Below are 11,218 nucleotides of genomic sequence, written 5' to 3'. Positions count from 1 at the left end.
ATTGCTGTCACAGCTGAAGGACTGCTCTCGAAGTAGGGGGGGGGGGCTAGAAGGGAGGTGGGAGGGGTTGGGTAGGCGCAGTTTGAAGGACAAGGACAACTCAATAATGATTTGCTGTGAACATATTCTGTGAGTGTGTGTGCTCATAAACTGAGACCTCGGGTCAATGACCCATGCTTGCCAGCGGAGACCAGCTGCCTTACCCGAGATCTGGAGACGTCTCGTTTGATGTCTGAGTGGATACTCTTCCTGTCCCAGTTTACGGACACTAATCTTCTTACTTGGGGTCAATGACCGAGTTTTACCTATGAGGCCGTGTGTGTGTGTGTGAGTGTGTGTGTGTGTGTGCGTGCGTGTGTGCGTATGTGTGTGTGTGTGTGTGTGTGTGTGTGTGTGTGTATGGGTGTGCGTGTGTGTGTGTTATGTCTGCCTGTCTTTGCGCTGGTGTATGCACATACATCATGCTAATCCATATGCACATCAAATGGGAACCAACATTGGATAACATAAGACCGATCTGCCCAACAGTTGCTTCCCCTGTGAAAAAAATTATACCTCCCAAACTCCCAATAAAGACCCCTCCTTTTTACGATCATTTTCTGTACACCGTCACAAGTTATCCTGTCCCCCGTTTCTTTAAGGCGAGAATTGGCGAGTGGGGCGAGGAAGTACCGTTTCTTGGGCAATTTTTGCCGCGAGTAACGCTAGGATTTGGCAAACGAAGGTGAGGATGTCAGGGTGGTAGCCAGGAACATCATCGGTTTCTGTCCGAGTGATGGGTGTGGTCGGAAAATGTCAACCCGTTCTGTAGTGGACAAGGTCAGCCATCTCCTGTTTAAGGGCACTGCAGCTTTCTCCGTTCTGTATTGAACAAGGTCAGCCGTCTCCTGTTTAAGGGCCCTGAAGCTTTCTTCGTTCTGTATTGAACAAGGTCAGCCATCTCCTGTTTAAGGGCACTGCAGCTTTCTTCGTTCTGTATTGAACAAGGTCAGCCATCTCCTGTTTAAGGGCACTGCAGCTTTCTTCGTTCTGTATTGAACAAGGTCAGCCATCTCCTGTTTAAGGGCACTGCAGCTTTCTTCGTTCTGTATTGAACAAGGTCAGCCATCTCCTGTTTAAGGGCACTGCAGCTTTCTTCGTTCAGTATTGAACAAGGTCAGCCATCTCCTGTTTAAGGGCACTGCAGCTTTCTTCGTTCTGTATTGAACAAGGTCAGCCATCTCCTGTTTAAGGGCCCTGCAGCTTTCTTCGTTCTGTATTGAACAAGGTCAGCCATCTCCTGTTTAAGGGCACTGCAGCTTTCTTCGTTCTGTATTGAACAAGGTCAGCCATCTCCTGTTTAAGGGCACTGCAGCTTTCTTCGTTCTGTATTGAACGAGGTCAGCCATCTCCTGTTTAAGGGCACTGCAGCTTTCTTCGTTCTGTATTGAACAAGGTCAGCCATCTCCTGTTTAAGGGCACTGCAGCTTTCTCCGTTTTGTATTGAACAAGGTCAGCCATCTCCTGTTTAAGGGCACTGCAGCTTTCTTCGTTCTGTATTGAACAAGGTCAGCCATCTCCTGTTTAAGGGCACTGCAGCTTTCTCCGTTCTGTATTGAACAAGGTCAGCCATCTCCTGTTTAAGGGCCCTGCAGCTTTCTTCGTTCTGTATTGAACAAGGTCAGCCATCTCCTGTTTAAGGGCACTGCAGCTTTCTTCGTTCTGTATTGAACAAGGTCAGCCATCTCCTGTTTAAGGGCACTGCAGCTTTCTCCGTTTTGTATTGAACAAGGTCAGCCATCTCCTGTTTAAGCGCACTGCACAGCTTTCAAACACGTGTGTGAGGTGGCCAACTGCACCACATTGGCAGGTCACATGGTCCCAGTATATGCGGCTGCTGACTGTGTGCAAGCGACGCAGCAGCCTCATTGGTCGGAGGGGGAGGGGCAGGTGGTGACCTTTCCTGTTGAAGCGAATAGCAGTTTTTATAGGGCTATTATTTATCTTAAAAACCTCAATCCTGTTTGATTGGTTTTGCCTGCAAAGGTGATTCTTGTGCTTCGGGTACTCGGTAACATTATGAACTCAATACAGCACATGACCTGATTTGTATGTTGTAGGACAGTTCGGAGAAGACTGAGGTAATTGTATTCGGATTGTTATTAACTCTTTACTTGGGATTTTGGGAAACCGAAAAGGAACATGAAGGTATTCAATATGCATACACTCAGTCATACATAAGCGTTCAAGAACAGTACATATTAGCGGGCACATCAAACATACACATCAAGAAACAAATGCAGCACCCGCAAACACATTTTTAAAACACACTTAACTTTGTGTTTTTTGATAAAATTAACAGGAATGAATCGAAAATGTCTTAATAAATTTTCATTTAATTAATATACTTACCCAACTCACATAAATAGCATTAACTTCAGTTTGATGCGTAAGACATTGAAGTACTAACCCTGGAAACAAGGGGAGGTAACTCCCAAAACAAAACAAAACCTTGACAACAAGGTCCTGGTAGTTACCTCCCCTCACCGGCCGCCCGCGCATGCGCGGCACATATCGCCGGTATACTCATTCCCAATGAAACACCACCTTCAACCATTAAAAACGATTGCGGGGTAGGTTGGGAGGGCATTTACTATGTGAGTTGGGTAAGTATATTAATTAAATAAAAATTTATTAAGAAATTTTCGATTAAATCACATATTCTTACTCCAACTCACATAAATAGTAGATTGCTACATAAGGTGGCGGGAAACTCACTTAAATCTGATAAGAAACCGGTCTGCTTCAACCATGACTAGTAAGCAACTACTACCATTGCAGTGGGTACCAAAAAACCCACAAAAAGTAGTAAAAGAAAGACGTTTTAACATAACGTCCAAACACCACTGAGGTGCCATACGAGAATTGTCTGGTAGCAGATCCGCCGAATAAAGGGTCCAAGCTCAGGCCCCATGAATTCTTGACAACGCAGAGGAAGGAAAGAATGCTCACCCCCCCCCCCCCCCCCATTTGACTGCCGCACTCATAAGCCTGTTAATGAGTGTGAAAGCCCATCTAGCCAGGGCTGCTTAGCAATAATTTGATTCTATCCGTCTAAACGCAAGAACCAAAAGGAGCCATGCAAGACGAGTATGTCAAAATACTCAATATCTTGCGTGAGACCCAGAAAGAATGTAAAACGCTGCCCCTTCAAGGGGAAGTGAACACCGACAAAAAAGAGTCTGAGAGCCTTCCTATAAAGAAAGGCTAGCATGTCTCAAACTCTATGGCTCTTAAAAAAGAGCTTAAAAAGAAAAAGAAATCCCAAGCTGGAATTAATATTCAAAAGACAAAAGTTTTGACGACAGGACCCTTTCCACGCAGGGCGTAGAAAGAGAAAAGTCTTGTCAAGACCTGACGACGTTTCTCCAGACTAACGAAACATAGTCTTCCGACGATAACAAAAGTTCGTGGAACCTTTTAGCATCCTCCTGAACTAGAGAATGCTAAAGCCGATGCCCAGAACCTAGAACTTGCACTAATGCAGGTGCTGGAGGAAGGGCTGACTGCCCCCCCCCTTTTGTTTGCACTCATGGAAAGTTAATGATGGCAACAAAAAAAACAAAAACACCAGATAAGATCAACTTAGATAAATAACCTCTTTCACGTAAAGCCTGTAGAGACCCAGGCTAAGTGAAAAAGTTTAAGATACGCTGTCTTGATCGTGACTGGCGAAAAGAGAGAACAATCTCTTACAAACAGCTAGACCAGGAAGACAGCTCTAACTCAAAAGAGAGCCGTGCAAGTTCGGAAGACAACCAGATATGTCCTCCGAGGCGAGCGAGTAATAAAAAACGAACCTTTGCGTCTCCCACTTGAAGAGAACAAGGAGTTCCAAAAGACCACAAGTGAAACACCCTCCGCGGAGTGAAGCACTAAAAGATTATGGCTTGAGTAAACCACAGCACCATAGTCCATGAGGAAAACGCTAAATGTTCGCAATGAACCAGAGGCAAGAACTTGTCCCTTGTTCAATGGATAGAGCAAGACAAATGTCGGAAAACATCTGGCCTTACTAGACTCTTACACAAAAGAGTCGAAAGACTTAAAGCCGAAAACAATTTGCAGATCGGCGAGAATGCAACCTCTCATCAAAAGATGAACCGAGATTGCTCATCAAAAACCAATGCGGCTTTGAACAAAAGCGGCAAAAGTCTTAACTCAATTCTCACTAGCAAGAAGCTATGAAATTTAATCGACAAGTAAGGAAGCAAGCATCAAAAGGGAGCTTGCTGTAGTGCCGAACGTGGAACGATCAGAGCCTAAGTTTGTCCACACAGAACTGATTAGGACAAACCCTGTAGCGACCGTTAAAACATAATGTCACTATGTTACACCTTGGGAGGCCGTGAAGCCCGCCAGGCCTAGGAGATGACGTCAGTTCGTGACCGATCTCCTCCCGATAAACGAGTGATACCTGAGAAAAAGATATCAAGCCCTGATCGGTGAGAAAAAGCTCAAGAAAGAGCATACGTGTTCCTGAAGTACCCAAACTACCAGGAACACTCACCCTCCAATGAACCAAGCTGTGAACCCAGCTTGATCCAAACGGTTAGCCAAAAGTAGGCTACTGCTGGTGCATGACCTACTTGAGTAACTACCCGTCTGAACGCGTCTGTTCCGCTGAGAGACCAAAAGTCAGACGCGTGGACCGACGCAAGCAGTAATCATAGATGCCATCACGTACAAAACCTTACCATCCTAAACAGCCACAGCGGAACAGGAAGTAAGATACATGGCATCACTGCCCCCAACAACCTGGACCCCAAAGGGTTGACATCAGAAGTTGCGGACAGGCAAGAACAAAGTTCTACGATTACCTGGAACGTCGAAAAACGAACCAGAATTAGCCGAAATCCCTAGTGCAAAACACCCGCAACACCGTGGCAGTGTGAGCTGATGCTAATGCGTACAATCCTTCACTCCGAAAACAGAAGTGAGAGACAGGATACCAATACCACCGACAACCTGAAACCCAAAGGGTTGACATCGGAAGTCTACTTGGCAAAGAGTCATTGTTCCCAGAACCATCATTGGCCAAAGCCGGAAATGATTGTCCCCCAGTACCGGAACCCCGAGCAGCCACACTGTGCGGAACCGGTAAAGAAAGAACGCTACCGCAGCCCGAAACCGACTAAGCGGAAACGGAGGTAGCCGGCAATGTGACAAATGCAGAAGGCGGTGGAGCTGCAAGTGAGAAGCAGCCATCACACCTTCCGCAAAACAAAGTAACCCCAGCGGCCAACACCAATGGCCGAGGAAGTCTCTTCTAGACTCGACCTCAGAAGAGTCGACCCGATCTTTGTCAAAGTCTGAACCGTCTGAAACAACAAAGTCATCCGACGTAGACTGACCAATCTCGGAACCATCATTGATCCACACCGGAAATAATGATCCCCAGTACCGAAACCTCATGCAGCTGCACTATGAGGAACCAGTAAGGAAAGGTAGCTGGCAATCCCGAGTGAAAGCAACCGGAAACACAGCAGTGTTCTGCCCGGAAGCTGACACGTTCAGTCCCCCACCACCCGACCGAACGAGCGGAAGCGGCAGTGAGAGACAGATTGCCGTTGCCACCAACAACCGGAAACCCCATAGGAACGAAGCCGGAAGCTGATGGCAACAAACGGAAAGTGCCACGATCACATGCAAGTGATATTGTGGCCGGAAACCCCTTGCCGAAGCAGTAGAACCTGTCACGAGAAGCCGAGCTCATCGACCCCAAAGAGACAGGTAGGGTTTCCGTCGAGACGAACTACAACCTTAGTGTGCAGACGCATCGAACTTTCCAAAATTCTACCCCGGAACCGGCGAACCGGAATCGAGGTAGCGGGCAATCCGGACGGGAAAGCGACCGGAAACACACCTGTGTTCTGACCGGAAGCTGACACATCCAGTCCCCCACCGTCCGCAACCGCCTGAGCGGAAGCGTAGGCAGGAAACGGATTGCCCTTACCACCAACGACCGGAACCCCCGCAGGATTCGAACCGGAAGTCGATGGTAACGAAATGAAAGTGCCACGATCCCTCGAAAGCGATCCTGTGGCCGGAAACCCTTTGCCGAAGCAGTAGAACCCATGTACTAGGAGCCGGGCGGATCGGCCCCCGCGACACAGGTGGGGTTTCCGTCGAGACGAACTACAACCTTAGTGTGCAGACGCATCGAACTTTCCAAAATTCTACCCCGGAACCGGTGAACCGGAACCGAGGTAGCGGGCAATCCGGACGGGAAAGCGACCGGAAACACACCTGTGTTCTGACCGGAAGCTGACACATCCAGTCCCCCACCGTCCGCAACCGCCTGAGCGGAAGCGTAGGCAGGAAACGGATTGCCCTTACCACCAACGACCGGAACCCCCGCAGGATTCGAACCGGAAGTCGATGGTAACGATATGAAAGTGCCACGATCCCTCGAAAGAGATCCTGTGGCCGGAAACCCCTTTGCCGAAGCAGTAGAACCCATGTACTAGGAGCCGGGCAGATCGGCCCCCGCGACACGGGTGGGGTTTCCGTCGAGACGAACAGCGCGCATGTTGCCTGAACGCATCGAACTTCCAAGTACGTACCTCGTCGGCAGAACCCGACGGTTGAGGGAAAGCCACATCAGCAGAGAACACAGCAGCTGACGGCGTAAAACCCCGACAGCGTCAGCAGAGTAGCCGATTCCGGGTGGAAACGCCGCGAAGACGGCACAACCAAGCCTTCCTGACCTACTGACCAGGAGCAAAGTAGGCAATAACACAACAAAAGGGTCGAACGACCCATAACGATTCTATGCTAACCTGGCCGCAAAAGATCTCGACCAGATAAAAAGCAAGGAACCCCTAAGTAGAGTGTTATATATTAGCCTAGCTAAAAGAAAATCTCTACAGAAAAATCATTTCGGCTTAAACAAAATAAAGACGAACTGCTCAGCAGGTAACAAAGTACCTGCCTGGCACGCCACAACTCATGCCCGCCATGTTGAAGCCTAGAACTCCGTGAAGACGGAGACATCTAGTAAACAACACAATACCAAAACGCAAAAGGCGGTACAAGCTAAAGACAAAAATAATCTGTAAAAGATAAGTCATTAGACCTAAGCTTTACACAACAGAACGAACTGCTCAGCAGGTAAACAAGGTCACCTGCCTAACAGCGCTACAGCTATGTCCGCTATGTTGAAACTACAACTCCGTGAAACGGAGAACAAGCTTCAACATAAATCACGAAAACAAAGGCGGCGCAAGCTCAACCGCGAACCTGTAAAAGATAAGTCACTAGACTTAAGCTTAAACAACAGAACAAACTGCTCAGCAGGAAAACGAATGTCGCCTGCCTGGCAGCACTACAGTAATGTCGCCATGTTAAAAGTACAACTCCGTTAAGACGGAGCACAAAGTACAACACCATTTACCAACAAATGCAAATGGCGGCACAAGCTATAACAAGAAAAACGTTACAGATAAGTCACTAGGCTTAAGCTTGAACAACAAAGTAACTGCTCGGCGGGAAAGACAAAACTTGTCTGAGTGAGCAACTGCTCTCTCCCGCCAAAGTGAAAACAAAACGAACTCCGTGAAAACGGAGAGAGACATTTTCACCAGCAAACAGTTACAATAAACAAACGTTGTAAACAAGAAAGATCTCACCAACAGCTTAGCAAGATGTACCAGGGTCAAAAGGTCCTCCTCACAGGAGACCAAAGGCTGAAAAGCCTAGCAGTACAAACACGTCTGGACACAACCGTGTTGAAGAAGGGAATGAGTATACCGGCGATATGTGCCGCGCATGCGCGGGCGGCCGGTGAGGGGAGGTAACTACCAGGACCTTGTTGTCAAGGTTTTGTTTTGTTTTGGGAGTTACCTCCCCTTGTTTCCAGGGTTAGTACTTCAATGTCTTACGCGTCAAACTGAAGTTAATGCTATTTATGTGAGTTGGAGTAAGAATATGTGATTTAATTCAAAATCAAATCTCTATATTATTTAAAATTAAGCATGGATAAAACCTCCGTAAAACAATCATCAAACGTTAAACCTTACCAAATCGTCCAAAATGGAAACAATTTGTTCAGAGTAAACTGACTAACTAATAATTCAATTATTGTTTCTAGGAAAGAACTTCCTTCCTTCTTCTTCTTTTCTTGTTTGAAAAATGTTTAAACCTAAAGTATCAGTCTTGATCTAGATGAATACAAATATTTTCGGCTCACATGTCAGTGGATAAAAATAACTGAACACTCTTACATAAACATGATCAATTTAAACTGACATGACTTCTTCGACCCGCTCCGCATAAGTTCTGTTTGTCAGTGTGTCCTTATGTCCGTACTCTATGGTGTTTATAGGTCGATCGAACTGAATTTGGTGTGTAGCTTGGTAATAGAGACACACGCTACGGTCGTCGCCAAAAAATTAGGTTCCTTCCTTAAAGGCACAGTGCGCCTCCCGTAAACCATCACAGATACTGTCAGGCTTTTACACACAGTACAAACACCCTTCCATTTGAACGCTCACCAAACGGGAACATCCTAGGTGTCCTTCGTAAAGAGCGAGCAATTTTCAAAGAATTAATTTTGCGGATTGTCTCAGAGACAATCGGACCGTGGTGCGTTTTGGCGCAAGACATAACTTTTAAAATCTAAATGATAAATTGATAGCTTGTTACACAAACATTCTTAAATCATAAAAGAATTCTTTTTTCATCAAGACAAGAGCAGTACAATTCGAAGTTATGAAAGTTTGAAAAAAGAAAAGCCCGGAAGCAGGGTCACGCAAGGTCGTGGTTCTCGTAGCAGACGACGGTTTTGAACAGTCAAAAGTCATCGCGAGAGTTCTTGTGAACCACAGCCGTTTGTTTCGTGCATAGTCAAAGGTACATAATAACGTGCTATTGCAGATAAGCTCACAGCGAGTCGCATTCAAATTATTAACTGACGACTGCATTGTGAAAAAGGGAAACTGGATCACACGGGTTCACGATGGCTCAGGGGTAAGATATTAAACCACACAAAAATAAATTCTTTGAAAATTGCTCGCTCTTTACGGAGGGCACCTAGGATGTTCTCAAGCGGTGAGTGTTTAAATGAAAGGGTGTTTGTACTGTGTGTAAAAGCCTGACAGTATATGTGATGGTTTACGGAAGGCTTACTGTGCCTTTAAACGGAAGAGTGGTTACCCCAAGGGCATTTTTATCTAGTATCTACCGTATACGCTACAGGTGAGTTATGAACCATAACTCTACTGTTTTGTGTGTGAGTTCTGTCCCTTGAATAACCTTACTCCGAGGCTTTGATCGCAGATCTTTCCACAGTTCCTTTGTCAAGTCTTTGGAGACGCGAGTGTCCTGACCCGATCAAGGTCAGAACAATTTTTCTCCAAAATGTTTTACATTGTCTTTCACACTAAAATGACAATTTCAGCTATATATAACGACTTGTGATATTCAATGTGCATGCATGTCACACTATCTCAGTGTTACTTTTATGTTTGTGCGATCTGTATTTTATGTTAAAGACTCAGAATGTTAGTGAAAGTATGCATCATGAAAAAAACAAAAACAAATTGCAGCGAAATGAATGTGTTCACATATTATTCTGCGCTTGTGCGTGTGTGTGTGTGTGTGTGTGTGTGTGTAATTTGTGTGTGTGTTGTGTTTGTGTGTGTGTTTGTGTGTGTGTGTGTGTGTGTGTGTTTGTGTGTGTTTGTTTGTGTGTGTGTGTGTGTGTGTGTGTGTGTTTGTGAGCCTGTGTATATGCGAGTGTGTATGTGTATGTGTGTGCGTGCGTGCGTGCGTGCGTGTGTGTGCGCGAGCGCTGGTGTGTGTGTGTGTGTGTGTGTGTGTGTGTGTGTGTGCATGTGCGTGTGCGTGTGTCTATATCATCATCACCACCACCATTATCATTGTAGGCATTATCGTCAACATTGGTATATATGTAGAGGTTACACGCCGAGTCTCAGTGATTATTAAAAATAATGGTCGAAGTTAGCGGATCATGAAAAATGCGAGCTTCAGCGAGCTTTTTCATGACCGCGAACTGAGACCATTATTTTTAATAATCACTGAGACGAGGTGTGTAACCTCTTTATTCCTCCTTTCTTCAGTTATTCAAAGAAAACAGGAGTTTTTGTGCGAAAGTTTGATCGAATCCGAATCACTCAACCAGTCAACCTGCGCAGGCGATCGATTAATGCGCGGTTGTATAGTTCCGTGCAAATCATTCCATTCTGTTAACACTTCTTGTCAGTTTCCCTGTTTTGGACTAAAATCAAGTACACAGATATGCTGTTATTCTGCTGTGGCGGTAAAGGCAGATATTGTGTGTTCTTTTTATGTTTTAGTATCGCTTAGGATAATGTTCTAATTTCGTCAAATGGGACTAGCAGACGAACATTTGCACCCGTGTTCCAACGTTAATTACTGTATGAAGTTCAGTTTTCTGGGGAAAATAGTGTATGAAACCGCTTTATGTTTTTTAAATTGATGAGATGTGTGCATTTGGTTGCGTGTGATCTGTTTATAAAATGAAATATTGTTGAAAACTGACCGTCGGATTGTCAGTGTTGCCGAAGAAATTGAGTGACAAGAAGGGGAACTACTCTTGTCGCTAGACAAAGTATGAGTTACTTACCTTGGTAATTTGCTTGTGATGAACGTTTGTGCACGGCAGATCTAGATTCAGAAAACAACCGAACTCATGGATTTTATATAGAGATTCATGTGTTCAGGCCTGTAGTTGTTAATTTAAATGCTGTATGTTTGTATTGTTTGCTCCAGAAATGTATACTTCGTACATTAGAGCGTTCGGAACTTTTCAGTTGCAAAAGTAGTACCGAAACAGAACAGCTTCTCAACCCATTGCACTATCGAGGATTCAGGTTGTTGCTGGCTCGTTATTTGTTTGGTTGCTGGGTCATTATCGAAAAATAACTAGCTCTACAAGTTTACAGAGGTAAAGAAGCAGAGGGGGGGAATAATGAGTATTACTGCCGGCAACGTCATATTCCAGAAATCGTTGTTATGTTATGTTCTCGAAAGTTTGTAGTTTTTTTGCTGATTGCTTTTCTATTTGTTTGTTTGCTTGTTTGTTTGTTTGTTTGTTTGAACGCTTGCTGGGTTGCTTTTCTGTTTGTCATTTATTAGAGTTTGTTATAATTTTTTTATTTAGCCTGAGATAATTAAGGAAATGTTGTAAGAAAAG

This window comes from Littorina saxatilis, linkage group LG9 (genome assembly GCF_037325665.1).
Source record: "Littorina saxatilis isolate snail1 linkage group LG9, US_GU_Lsax_2.0, whole genome shotgun sequence".
NCBI lineage: Eukaryota > Metazoa > Mollusca > Gastropoda > Littorinimorpha > Littorinidae > Littorina > Littorina saxatilis.
The sequence above is the reverse complement of the archived record's forward strand: the minus strand, read 5'-3'. Positions refer to the sequence as shown.